Below are 14,056 nucleotides of genomic sequence, written 5' to 3'. Positions count from 1 at the left end.
AACCTCCCTCCAACCTGACACTTCACCCTTCAGTATGAACTGTTTTAGTCTCCCCTCTAACCAGTTCCTTACCTGCCCTTCAATTCTCATCATAATCCACTTCTCCAATTTAATAATTTCCCAAGTGGAACTGTATCAAATGCCCTACCGAAATTCAGGTAGGTTAAATCTACTGCATTTTCTTTAAAAAAAAAAAAACAGGGTTTTTTGTGTGTGGTTTTTTTGCTGTTGTTTTTGACATGAGATCAGGTTGGGGGAGGGAGGATAGCTCAGTGGTTTGAGCATTGGCCTACTAAACCCAGGGTTATGAGTTCAATCCTTAAGCAGGCCATTTAGGGATCTGAGGCAAAAATTGGGGATTGGTTCCCCTTTAAGCAGGGAGTTGGACTAGATGACCTCCTGAGGTCCCTTCTAACCCTGATATTCTATACTCTGGCAAACCTTTTGTAAACCATGTTGTATTTTATCCCAATTTCCATTTACCTCTATGTCCTTAATTATTTTCTCTTTCAAAATTTGTTCCAAGACCTTTCATACAATTGAGGTAAAACTAACAGGCCTGTGGTTTCCTTGATCACTACCCCACCTTCTTAAAAATAGGTCCTATATTAGCAGTTTTCCAGTCAAAGTACAACACCAAATTTTAGTTTCATTAAAAATCCTTGCTATTTGGCTTGCAATTTTTTGTGCCAGTTCCTATAATATTCTTGGATAAAGGTTATCTAGGCCCCCTGATTTGGCCCCATTAAACTGTTTGTGTTTTACTTCCATCTTGGATATGGTAATTTCTACTTTCATAACCTCACTTCCATTAGCCACCCTGCCACCACCCCTTAGCTCAGCTCCTTATTACTCTTATTAAAAACTAAATAAGTACTTTGCTTCAGGTGTTGGGTCATACCTAGATTAACTTTAATTTCCACTGCATCTTCAGTGCTTAGAGGTCCCACTTTTTTCCTTTTCTTTTTAGTTATATGGCTAAAGAACTTTTTACTATGGGTTTTAATTTCCTTTGCAAGGTCCAACTTTGCTTGTCTTTTTCAGTTCTCACTTTTCCCCTACAATTACTGACCTCCAAGAGATAGCTTGCTTTGCTGGCATTGAGAGTAGGAGAGAGTTTCCAAGGAGAGGAATTCTGAACTGGAATCCCTGTGAACTGAGATGGAACAAAGAGCAGGAGGTGCTTGTAGAAATCAAATCTGCCCAAGAAGCACTAGAACTGCCCAGAAGGAACTTCAACAAGATGTGAAGAAGAACCTAAAACAGGATGTAGTGGCTTCTCAGAAGGAACTAAAACAGATAGAAATAGGAGTTGGATTGACATTTAGGGTGTCAAAACCAATTTTGGTGGGGTTCCCCCCACACCTCTTCCCCTCAGTCTCACCACTCAGGTTCCTTTATTTGGCATACAGCACATACCACACACCCATACTTCTTCCTTTATATACAATGTTCACTTTAGACTGGATTACACATTTTGGGATTGGCTTGGATATTTTGCAGGAACCAATCCCTGTACATGGACTGTGTGGACAGCAGGCTGTACAACTTACTCTTTACCTTAGCTTTACATTTCTGACTAAACTAGTTCATTGTCAATGGTTCCCCAGGTGTTCCCTCTTATCTTAGCTAATACAGACATTCTGTCTTCAGACTGATGATCCATTTACCTTCCTAATCCTGTCTCCCAAAATATAAGGCATGAGCCATGTCCAATTACTTGTGTCAAGATATGCTTACAGCCATAACACTGATTTCCCCTCCAATGGGAAATGGACCTGAAAGGCACAAAAATCCACTGCCACTTAGGGTAGGGTGACAGTATGGTAGATAGACATTTATTATTTTTCCATTTCATATGTGTTAAGGTACATTAAAAGGTACAAAATAAGAAGAGCAACAGAGGCTATATGTAAAACACAGCCAGCATAAAATACAATCATGAATATTTTTGGAACAAACAGATCCTTGAGTATACTTCACTCCATTAACGTAGATTGGGAAATGCTCCTGAGACAGTGAAGAAAATGTGTGTGTGTGTGGGGGGGAATCACTAATGTTTTCTTCTCTGTCCCAATGCATTTATTTATAGTAACCTCTATAGTCTGACATTCCAGAAGCACACTAATAATGTATTAGTCCTTTGTGATGGAGAAGCACTCTCATGACACTGAATTCCCAGATCAGAACTAATCAGGGTACTTGATACATCTTTAAAAAAACAACAACATTGCCTTTGTTTTTTTTATCCAAAGACAGTACAGAATTCATGCAAATATAATCAAACTAGATGATGGGACTAATCTCAGAGAAGTGCACAGGGATTTTCCCACTATCATCACTTTTTACCCTCTCTGTGCTGTGAGTTGGACAGTTACCTAAATGGCCATTCCATTACGGAAGAGTCCTGAGGAATTTTACAGAAAATAGTACTTTTTTCCTATAGAATTTTTAGTGATCTATAGAATTTGATAGCAGTCATTCACTGTTCAATTCCATAGACGTTTAAGTGCAACTTTCATGGAGACCTGATTGCTTCATCTTTAATACATTCTATCAATTTTTTCCATGAGTGTTTCTGAACATTTACCTTCACTGGTGATGCACAGCCCAATGAAGCAATTTGTGCAGAAATTACATTTAAGTGTAGCAATTTGTACTGAGATTATATTTATTTTCTGACTGTATGTTTGTTTGTCTCGAGGTGCCCAGTATTTGACCTCCAGCAAATAGTTCTGCTTTGTCATTAGGTCATTACATGCAAATTCATCTGGACAAGCAAGATTGCACTTTATCTGAACATAGACAAAGAGGCTGAGCCTTCTCTCTGCCTAGCTGTAGTTGATATTCAGGAGTGGTAGCAGGACTCCTAAACCTTGTTAGAGAAAGAGGCAAGCTCAGATAAGAACTTAGATGTGAATTATGGATCTCTCCCTCAGCGTATTAAAGTGATGTCTGTTCTTGTTTGGCAACTGATGCTATTGTGTTGCTATCTGACAGGAATTTTTTTTGAGTGGTGAATGAGCAGTCAGATAGATCACAGTTTATCGTTTTGTATGGACATTGGCCATTAGTCAAAGTCAACCAACATATCCACCAAAACCCCACCCTCGTACAGGATTAAATAGAATTATTGATACAGTGTTTACAAGCAGAAACAGAGAGTTATTTTTAAGGCATTGTCCCAGACTTTATCTAGACTGCTGTAGTAATATTTTTATATCAAAACAATTCTTAAAGTATTTTCCATGTTTTCCAATTAGGCAAACATTCCCAGTTAATATTGTAATACTTCAGCAATATAAGTTAAGAGTTAAATACAGGGCCAGCATTATGTACAGGCCACATAAGCAGATGTTTAAGATGCTAAATTTTATGGGGATGTCTGAGCACCTCCTGCCTAGGTGCTTCTGCACCAATGTAGCTCTTGCAATTAAATGTCCCGTTTTGTCTGCCCTTTTAATGATGCACCTCCTCTCACATGCACTCCAACAGAGCAGCCAGGTGGGTCCTTCCACCTTTCATTAACTGACCTAACCCTTATCAGACCTGAAGATTCTAATATATGAATACTGAATAGGAACAATTGCTTTGTTTCCTGAACTAAAGGCAAGAGAAACAACATTTAAAATGTAAGCATAAGGGACTTGATGTGAGGGAAATGCTTTTGTGTTAGCAGTACCTTTTTTGCAGTGGCTTTGGGCCGGATTGTATCATTCTATGGTACACAGTGAACCGAAGGCAAGGAAAACCTGGTGAGCTTCCTCTTAACTCCTCTTTGTGTGAGCGTGAGTGTGAGAGCCCAATAATGTCTGTGAAGGGGAAGGGGGTGAAGATTCCCCCTCAACCCTGCAGGAAAAGCAGAAGGGTACCATTGAAGCCCTATAGTTCTTTTAGAATCCACTGGAGATTAGCAGCATCACAAGGCAGCCTTGTGGCTCCACACCAGCTCTAGGGCCCACTGTAGCTGTTCCCTGGTAACATGGCTCCAATGGAGCTGTGATGCAAGGTTGTCTTATGCTGGAAACTGACCCTCATGGGCAGAGTGGAAGGGCAGCTGTATCACCATTTTACCTGCCTTCCTGTTATGTGCCATGGTACTCCAATGGGGCATGATGCCATGGACATGACTAACCCATCCCTCCCCTCGCCTCCCAAGCAGGAGGGGCTGTGTGTTTGTGGAATGGCTTCTTCACCACTGGCTCTGTGGATGATGATTCTACCCCACTAGCCAGCAGAAAGTGGCTACCAGATTGCATCAAAATGGTGAGAATTTTTGTGAAAAACTAGGTCACAAATTATTTTTTGACCAGCTCTAGTGACTATGCCCTGCCCCATCCTCACACAGGAGGATGGGCAGCACATTGTGGAGCAAAAAGAAGGATCCCTCCCCCACTTCTGAGTCTCTGCTGTTCTAACTTCTCTCCACCCAGGGTATTACCACAATGAGCACTAGTGCCGCTGTGTTGTGCTACTTGAAATGGCAAGATCTTCCTGTTCTCATGTTGTTTGTTCTGTCTGCACTACCATGAACAACCTCCAACAGCATACTTACCTCGTGAACACATCACAGATGTGACTTTTAACCAGTCCAGATATTTCATAAATCTATGTTTGGGTTATTGAGGACAGGGTTAAGGTTTCAGCTGAACTGTGGCATACATGTATGTACTTACTGTATTGTCTTTTCTCATGTGTTGGAGCTGGAAGGGAATTAGGGATGGAGATGAAGAATCTGGAAGTGGTGGTGATATGTGGTGGCTAAGGCAGGATAAGCATGAGTACTGTAATGTTTAAGGTTTTTATGTTTGGTGGGGGGCATTTTGCCAGTTAGCATCCATCAAGTATTTTAAATGTTTTTTTAAAGCAATGTATTCAGAGAGGAGTGGTGGTACCACCTATTATTAAGGTTGCCACACACTTCCCATTATAATATACATTTTTGATCGCCGATAAAGTTTGCCAAACTTAAATTTTTGGGACTGAAATTTTCCACGCTGTGTGTTTGCCTCAGGCTGAATTTCTCTTGGAAAATTTCTGCCAAAATGGTTTAGTCATTTCCCAAAATGAGACTAAGGGAAAATCACATTTTTTTAAGAACTCATGTTAAAAAAATTACGGAACCTTTTCTTTGAGAAGCTGTAGTGCCCCTAATGTTTCAGAGCAGGGACTTGAAATTTGGTAGGGTAGTGGGGATGGCCTTTGTGTCAGAGATGTGCCTTTCATGGAGCAAGACCTGGGGGGTGCAGTGAGGAGGAATTAAGGTTGTACAATCTTCATTCTACTCCCTTGTGTATATAGATTAAGATACAATTTTAATTACATCACATATTTTTCACAGGAGCCCTGCTATCATTTCAATTCTTCTGGTATCTGAAAAGTTGTAATTCATAAGTCAAGATGTATCTGTACATACAGTTCTTAAGCAGCCTATCAAAATGCTCTAAGAACTTTAAAGGTGCTGTTTATGAATTCTTAAATTGCCTGAATCCTCTCACCTCATAGCCTGAGGCTGTAAAATGAAAGCAGACAGACGGTTCTCATTCCATTTTCAGTCTTGTTACAGCTCAGGTACAATAATGAAGTAGTCAGTAATTTTCTTTGAAGAATGTATTTTTTTTATCTTGACTAGACAGATTAAGGATATTTAATTTAGGTATATAAAAAAAATCCTATACACCAGAATTTGGCATTTAGTGGTGCTAAATGTCTCTGTGTGTCTAGGAAGAGAATGAAAGTGGGATTTCTTGGAGCAAAGCACTCAGAAACATAAGGAGTTGCCATATTAGAGCAGACCAGTGGTCCATCTTGTCTGGTAGTATGCTGATAGCATTGCTCTATACCTGATGATAAAGGCAATATCTTATAATTTTTGCACTAGTTCTTGCTTATTTATGATGCCTCACATGGGAGGGGGCATGGAAGGAAGATTTTTTTCCTTGATCCCAGTGGGTAGTTATTTTATATACTGAAGAATTCAGTTAAATTTTGATCAATATCAATTTAGACTAGCTCATCTTCGGCCCAATCTCCTCACCCATGGGGGGGGGACCCTAATGGGAGGCAGGCAGAGAAGGGCAAAAGTTCTTTAGTTTCACCTCATAGTTTTCTTATAGATCATGCTGTCTGAGGCAGGAGAGAAGTGGAGGGTGGGTTTACCTCCCACTTCCCCACATAACAAGTTATGTATTCCATCCCTAGAGACCTAGGCCCTCACATAAACTACAAGGTCCATTTCTTGGTACCTCAAATACCTCCATATTGGTTCTAGGGAACCTCCAAGTGCTAGAAACCTCCCACTCTGTCCAGGGACATTCAACTACCTTTCTCACAGAGATCTCCTCATGGATGTCCTGCTGCTTCCTCAGTCTAAGCACACCTACAATAAAACTTTTCTTTCCTGATAGACTTTCCCACTCCACTATCCTCCCTGTCTCTAAAGCTTATGACCTTCAGATCATTTTCAAATTCCACCCTTCACATCTAGGCGTTTGTCAAACCCTGTCACTTCTACCACAATAATGTTTCAGACACCACTCTTTCCAGCCTGTTCGTATATTTTGCCATTACTCTTCTGTACTGTAACTTACTCCTCCGTCCTTCTTACGTCTCATCTCTGCCTGTTCCAGCTCATTCAGCAGCCAATGGCTTTTTGTCTATACTGTGGTGTAGCTATGCCAGTGCAAAAAATACTATCTAGATTCTCTATAACGATGTCACTTACCCAGTTTTGAAATCAAATTCATTTGCAATGGCGTAAGTAACTTTTTGCACCATTGCAGCTTCAAGTGCTTACTCCTTGTTCTTTACTTCAAGGCCTTGCAAATTGCCAGCCCTTGCCTACTTCTGGACTTCTAGTACGCTTCCTCTCATGCACAATGCTCTGACAGCTCTTTCAATTTCTTGGAACCCTTATACTCTAACTTTTGCTCTCCATTCTTTTTCCATGCCATTCCCCATGTCTGGAAAAACCCCTGCACCTTCCCTGCAAGTCTTCAGAACAGGGATTGTTTCTTCCTGTGTATTTATTTGTAGTACCCAGCACACTGATATACTAGTCATTATCTGGACTTGTGGGTGCTACTATAGATACATTAGTAGAGTTTAGTGTATTTTTTTCCCCAACACCAGTTCTCAAGCTTTTGTTTCAGGCTTATGGCAAAAGGTTTTATTGGTTTAAAAGGACTAGCTTTGTGAGACCAGATCTGCCTTTGGCACAGGTTCTATATGCTCCATGGTTCTACAAGTCATTGCAACAATATGACAATCTTTCCAATGGAAATGATAACTCATTGTGTGATCTCACAACAGGTATGAAATTGCACCAGTATAGTATACATGGCCCAGTCAATACCAATCATAGAATATCAGGGTTGGAAGGGACCTCAGGAGGTCATCTAGTCCAACCCCCTGCTCAAAGCAGGACCAATCCCCAATTTTTGCCCCAGATCCCTCAAGGATTGAACTCACAACCCTGGGTTTAGCAGGCCAATGCTCAAACTACTGAGCTATCCCTATGTAGTATTACAACCATATATGAAATATTGGCAACTTTCCAAGATGAAAATAACCATATAAACCAAATGACATTTTCAGCACGTTAGTGTTTTGTCATTTAGTTATACTACCTCCCATTATTTATCTTGTGTGAAGCAATACACAGCCTCGGAAGACTTGCTAAGTGGCCTCCAATGTAGAATAACTGATCAAAGCAACAGAAAAAAATATAACAGTAACCTCCATGGACTGCTTCCTCCTTTTCCTAAATTCACAAGGGTCTACCCTTAACTGAAGTAAACAAAACAACAACAAAAACCCAGCCAGACAAAAAACCCACCAGACCAGGTATTTATCTTTTTTAGCTTACAAAGATCAATGACATGTGTGCTCCATTCTAAAAGAAAAACATTAGGACATAATTCCATGATCAAAAGAGCAAACACAAACAAAAGGAGAAATGGCATAAGAAAGGAAGAAGGGAAAATACAAACAATAGAGCAAAGGTAAGTGAGGTACTGTGGCTGTATTTCATTTTTAGTTCATTGGATTTCTCTCTCTAGTCTACACATTGACAACAGCTTGAGATCCAGAACAAATTATATTTCACAAAGACTATTTTTCATCAGCTACCATATCAATGGAGTCTGTATGACACCCACAAGGAGCATATTTCAAGTTGAAAATCACAATGATGAGAGAATCTGTGGGAGAATATTTACACATAATATTAATTGAATGGATCAAGGCATTCAACACAACTCTTCCTAACATGGCCAGGGCATTTTATGTTCACAATTGCTGGTAACTGTATTTCTTATTTGTTTGATTGGCATAAATGGCATTGGATCATTCCCCCCACCACTCCTCAACATTTCTGAGTTCATGTTGCTGATCAAGCCAGGCTGAAAGCAATAGCTTTTTAATGTTCATCATTGCAATCCTAAGCTTATTGCATAAAATATTTAAAAGGTGAACCAAAAATTTTCCTAAAGCCTTAAAGGTTGGAGTCCCTACCATGCATTCCTTTCCCCAAAATCTCCTCCAACCTTAACTCAGTCTAAAATATTAACATACACATCCTAACATGTAATTTTCAAATGTCTCCCACTTTTAGGATGAAAATGGAGACTAATGGCTTACTCCAGCCATGCCTCAAATCAGTGCAGAAGATGTCTTTCTAAAAAAAAAGTGTAGTTCAACAACAAGTTACTGGGTTTGATAATGTTCATGTACTTAATTAAGGGGGGGGGGATGAGCAAAGGGAAATTCTTTTAAGTTTAAACATAAACAATCTTCCACAAGTGACAGTGACTTTCTCGGTGTCTACATCAGCCTAAGAAGAATCTCTCCATGGGGTCAGTTGTGGTCCAATTTAAATTGATTTGACTGGAAATAAAGCCCTAAAGGAAGAGAAGAATGTTCACTACTGTGCACATAGTTAGTCTGTGAAGTTTACAAAAAATGATTTCCCTCTCATGGATCTCTCTCTATTCTATTCAATATATTGTGCTCCAGAGAACTGCCACATTTTTGTGGGCTTTCTAAAACTTGTTCAAAGGAACTTTTAGACACAGTTAGCTTGCTCAATTCCAGTCTCTGTTTGAGGACTCAGTGTTCTCTTTTGGGGAACTGTTGTTGTCTTGTGGGAAGTAAATCCAGGTACACAATAAGTCAAAATGATTTCCTATGTGTTTCTAGGAGCACCAATCACCTGGAACCTATAACAGGACAGGCAATTCTTGATTTAGTCTTAAGTATTGCACAGGATATATCTATATTAAATGCACCTCCAAAAATGCACATGATAATGGGTAAGCACGCAAAAGTCAGAAAACAGTAGTGAAGGTTATATGCGTCATATTACTCCTTTTGGTTTTACTTTTACAGTTTTACTTAGAAAATTGGATTTTGGTGCAGGAACTGACTTTTTGTTATGTGTGTACAACAACACCTAGCTCAACCTGATCCCTGACTGGGACATTTAGGAACTAGCACAATAAAAATAGAAATAAATAAATACGGTCTTTATTTCTCAGATACTGCAATGTCCAAGTTTGTAAAGTCATACAAAGTCACACGTAATATTTTGTGTAGCATTGTAATTGTTACAAGGTGCAGTATCTTTATTAAGTTTCAGAAGAGCAGAGTACCTGCATTTTCCACTGACATGAGCGGGGGCTGCAGCTGGGGAGCTTGTATTCTTTGAAAATCCCGACTGTGCACCGTGTCATGACTGCACCAACAGTAGAAAGTGATCCTAAAACCAGTGGTGAGCTGGAGCCGGTTCGCACCGGTTCGCTAGAACTGGTTGTTAAATTTAGAAGCCCTTTTAGAACCGGTTGTCCTGCGAGGGAGAACCGGTTCTAAAAGGGCTTCTGAATTTAACCACTGGCCAAAAGTGGGTCGACTCCGTGGGTGCACTGGGGCTGAAGCACCCACGGGGAAAATTTGGTGGATGCAGAGCACCCACTGGCAGCTCCCCACCCCCCGCCTGGCCCCAGCTCACCTCCGCTCCATCTCCTCCTCCTCCCCTGAACACGCCGCCCCGCTCTGCTTCTCCACCCCCCCTCTCCCCCCAGCTTCCCGCAAATCAGCTGTTCGTGCGGAAAGCCTGGGAGGGCTGAGAAGCAAGCGGCTGCTTTGCACTCAGGCCCAGGGAGGCGGAGAGGAGGTAGGCTGGGTCTTGGGGGGGCGTGAGGAGGGCCGCCCGGGCCGCAGCAGGTAACCTGGGGGGGGGGGGGGCACAGGGGAATCGCTCCCCGCCCAGCTCATCTCCGCCTCCCTAGGCCTGAGCGCGAAGCTGCCACTGTGTCTCATCCCTCCCCTGCTTCCTGCGTGAACAGCTGATTCATGGAAGCCGGGGGAGGGGGCAGAGAAGCAGAGCAGGGCGGTGCGTTCAGGGGAGGAGGCAGAGGCGGAGCGGAGGTGAGCTGGGGCCGGGTGCGGCGTGGGGCAGGAAGCTGCTGGTGAGTGCTCTGCACCCACGAAATTTTCCCCATGGGGGCTCCAGCCCCTGAGCACCCAGGAAACGTTGGCGCCTGAGGTGCCACTTTTGATGGGATCAGTAGGGGGAGCGGCAGCTCGCCCTGCTCTCCCCCAGCTATGCTCCCCACCCCTAGGAGCCAGAGGGACCTGCCGGATGCTTCCTGGGAGCTGCCCCAGGTAAGCACTGCCAGGACTCCCCACCTCACTCTGGCAGGTCCCTCTGGCTCTTAGGGGCAGGGTGGGCACCTACGACAGTGGCCCACGAGACCCTTCTGCCCAGTTCCGGGGACAGTCAGGGACCAGGGGTGGGGGTAGATGGGGCAGTGGTCGGCGGGGGGGCACCAAGGAATGCGGGGGGTTGGATGGGGCAGGAGTCCCTGGGTGCAGGGGTGGGCCACATGGGGTGAGGAGGAAACCGGTTGTTAAGATTTTGGCAGCTCATCACTGCCTAAAACCCCTTGGACCTGGCACATGGAGCATCTTCCTTTGCGTAGGTACATTATAGTGACTCCTAAAGTCACACAGCACTAGTTACAGCAGCTTTTAGGTTTCAGCTTCCACTTCTGTGACACATGTTCATGGCCAACATAGAATGTAAATTACAATGTTTGCTTGGGATGACTTCTAGAAAGACAAAATTAATAATTCCCATCTAAAAACAATACAAAACATCTCATCCTTCCCCCTCCCCCAGACTATGGTTAGTATAAAAGCTTAAACATTTGCAGTCATTTTCTTAATCAGCCAGCCCTTCAGTAAGACAGATGCTTCTGTTTATGTCAGTCTATTATCAAGTCCTTCGGTGTTTGAATAATTCTTATGCCCATCCTGGAACATCATTAACATAAATTTCATCTATATTATTCTATGTTCCATGATAAATAGTACAGAGTATTTTTGTTTGGTTGGTTAGCTTATTCCCTCTTGGCCTCAATACCCCCAGAATCTTAGGCAGTGTGTGTGACTTCTCTCTGACAACAGTGGCTGAAAATTAGGAATAATTTGACCAACATCCATCTGAAAAAATAAAGATAAATAAGGAAGAACTAATTCCAAAATCTTGAGACTCTTATAGGAAATCCATTCCCATAAATGGCTTTTGTATAACAAATGCCATAAATTCCTCAGGGCTTTCTACAGACATCAAATAAATTGAACGTAAACTAGATTACCATTCCTCAAAACATTTTGAGCTAGAATGTGTCTGTCGGTAACTGAAGGTGCTTGCCAGCCATGTAATCTTCTCCTCGCTTCTTATCCATTCAGGTTTTCTTATTAAACCATTGCAGACAGATGCCCCAGAAAGATGTGGGAGGGACCTAACTAAATCCAAGTGACCGATAATTAAAAAAAGGTGTATTGGACTGACTAGGAAGGAAATAGAAAAGCATAATTTGTCAACATTCAGCCAGCCATTTCTGAAAATTTTAGGTCTAACTTTTGAATTCACCTATCTGCTGTTAGGTGTCACCATGATTTACCAATACTGTTCCAATCCTTTTCCTTAAAGATGTAGTAGGCCTGATGTTGTTCAGTCCCATACAGGTCCTATGGGACTTATTTCTCTTTAATACATATACAGTGATGACTGTGTAAATACAGTTATATAATTAATTACACAGATTCTCACTCTAACAGTCTGATCTGTAAATTTGGGGCCACATTACTACTATCCTATCTATTTGCACAGTGATAGCTCTCGGGATCCCCAGTCATTGATCGTGGCCCCATTGTGATAGGTACAAACACACCAAAAAAAACAGCTGTTGTCCCAAGGAACTTACATTTAAGGAAATATTAATGATTAGTTATTATTATTAATACAAAGAAATTCTGGGGATTTCCAGGATGGACTTGTTTTTTTTCTTCTCTCTTTTTGCTCACCAGTTTGGACACCATTCATTAAAGTAAAGAAGGCATAGAACACGTAACTGATAAACTTGAGGGGAGCATTGATGGAATGTTGTTCTGTCTTATATATTTCTAGGTTTCCATACTGAAGCTAGAATCAAGAGTCTCACGTTATTGTGGTTACTAGAGTTAGAAAATGTTGACCTGTAATTTTTTAATGGGAATTTTTTTCTCTCTGCTTCTTTCTCAGAGCTTCTCTGACCGTAAGCAGAGTGTTAACTAAATATCACATACATTCAAAATGAACTTTCAAATTCGCCATGTCTGAGTGAGTTTAGAATTAGACAAAATGATTACCTTGCTCCAGTGTGAACTCAAACACCCTTCTTATTAGGATCTGTTTTGTTGCTTTACCTTTGAAAACCTCAACCCACATTTAGTAGGAAACTAATTTTTTGCTTTTCTCTCAGAAGTGGTTAATTAAGAAAAGGAACACAAATGACACTAGGACTAAAGTCTCTTTTTCTTCGTATAGATTCTTTTTAACAAGAAAAGCTAAATAAAGTATCATGAATGGAACAGCAAGTTGTGAGGCCTCAGAATACACTCAGCAACCGCAGACCCAGGCTTAAAGCTTTGATGCTCGTACACAGAACATTGCACAGTAGAAAGCATTAACCAAATTTCCTTTTAGAATATTTCTGCAAGTTCTACAGATCTTTTCTTTTCTATTTTATATAAGTTCTTATATCTATTCGGTATGGGTTCTTACACAAACAGCATGCAGCTTCCCAAACAAGCCAAATCAATATTTCCCCCCCACACAAACAAATTATTGAATCACGGACTGCGACTCATTAATTTAGCCACCGGCAACGCTTAGCTCAGGTTGAACCTGAAAGCCTGCAAGATAGACTGCCCGGGGTGACTTGTTCCACTATTAACAGAGAGAACAGAAAGAATTACTTATCACGCACTGTCCTGATAGGGGTTATATATTATTGTCAACAAATACAAAAAGGTGTGTTTCTGGTGTGCACCACTGAGCAGAATCTGCCAGATTTTGCTCCCCATCCAGCAATGAGCTCCAGGCACACAGACTATGGTCCTGCTGCACAGTCCCCTTCCACGACAATGGAACTCCATGAGCACATAGCTCACTGCAGGACAGGGGGCTTGGAATTATTTTAAATAAGCCTATAGTCTAATCAATATGATAACTGTATCAGTTCATTCCTTTGCAGATGTCTAAGATACTGAACTCAAGTCATAACACTGTGTAATATTATATCTTTATATTTCAGTGATTCCTGTATATGCAGCATTCAAAGTGCTTTGGGATCCTGGAGATTAAAAGGCACTATAAAATATAAAGGCGTTATTCATTGTTATGTGACTCACCATCTTAAATGAAAAGAAAATGTCATCAATGTTTATAATGGTATTTCATAGGAATTGCCTAAAGTATTTAATATAATTTAGAATGTAGAACTGGTTGGTAGCCAGAAGATTTGGCAAGGAAAAGCTACAACTCACAATATGGTAAACAGATTAAAAAACCCTCACAATGATATCGTATTTAATTAGCTTCACCTGTGATGATGAAGAAAAAAAATATCCTATCAATTCCTGAGCACTTTTTAATTACCGGGGAGGGGGGAATAAAACAAACTCATTCAGCTTTTCAGACGATGACAGGGAACCTGACAGGCAAATTAAC

This window comes from Eretmochelys imbricata, chromosome 7, assembly GCF_965152235.1.
Source record: "Eretmochelys imbricata isolate rEreImb1 chromosome 7, rEreImb1.hap1, whole genome shotgun sequence".
NCBI lineage: Eukaryota > Metazoa > Chordata > Testudines > Cheloniidae > Eretmochelys > Eretmochelys imbricata.
The sequence above is the reverse complement of the archived record's forward strand: the minus strand, read 5'-3'. Positions refer to the sequence as shown.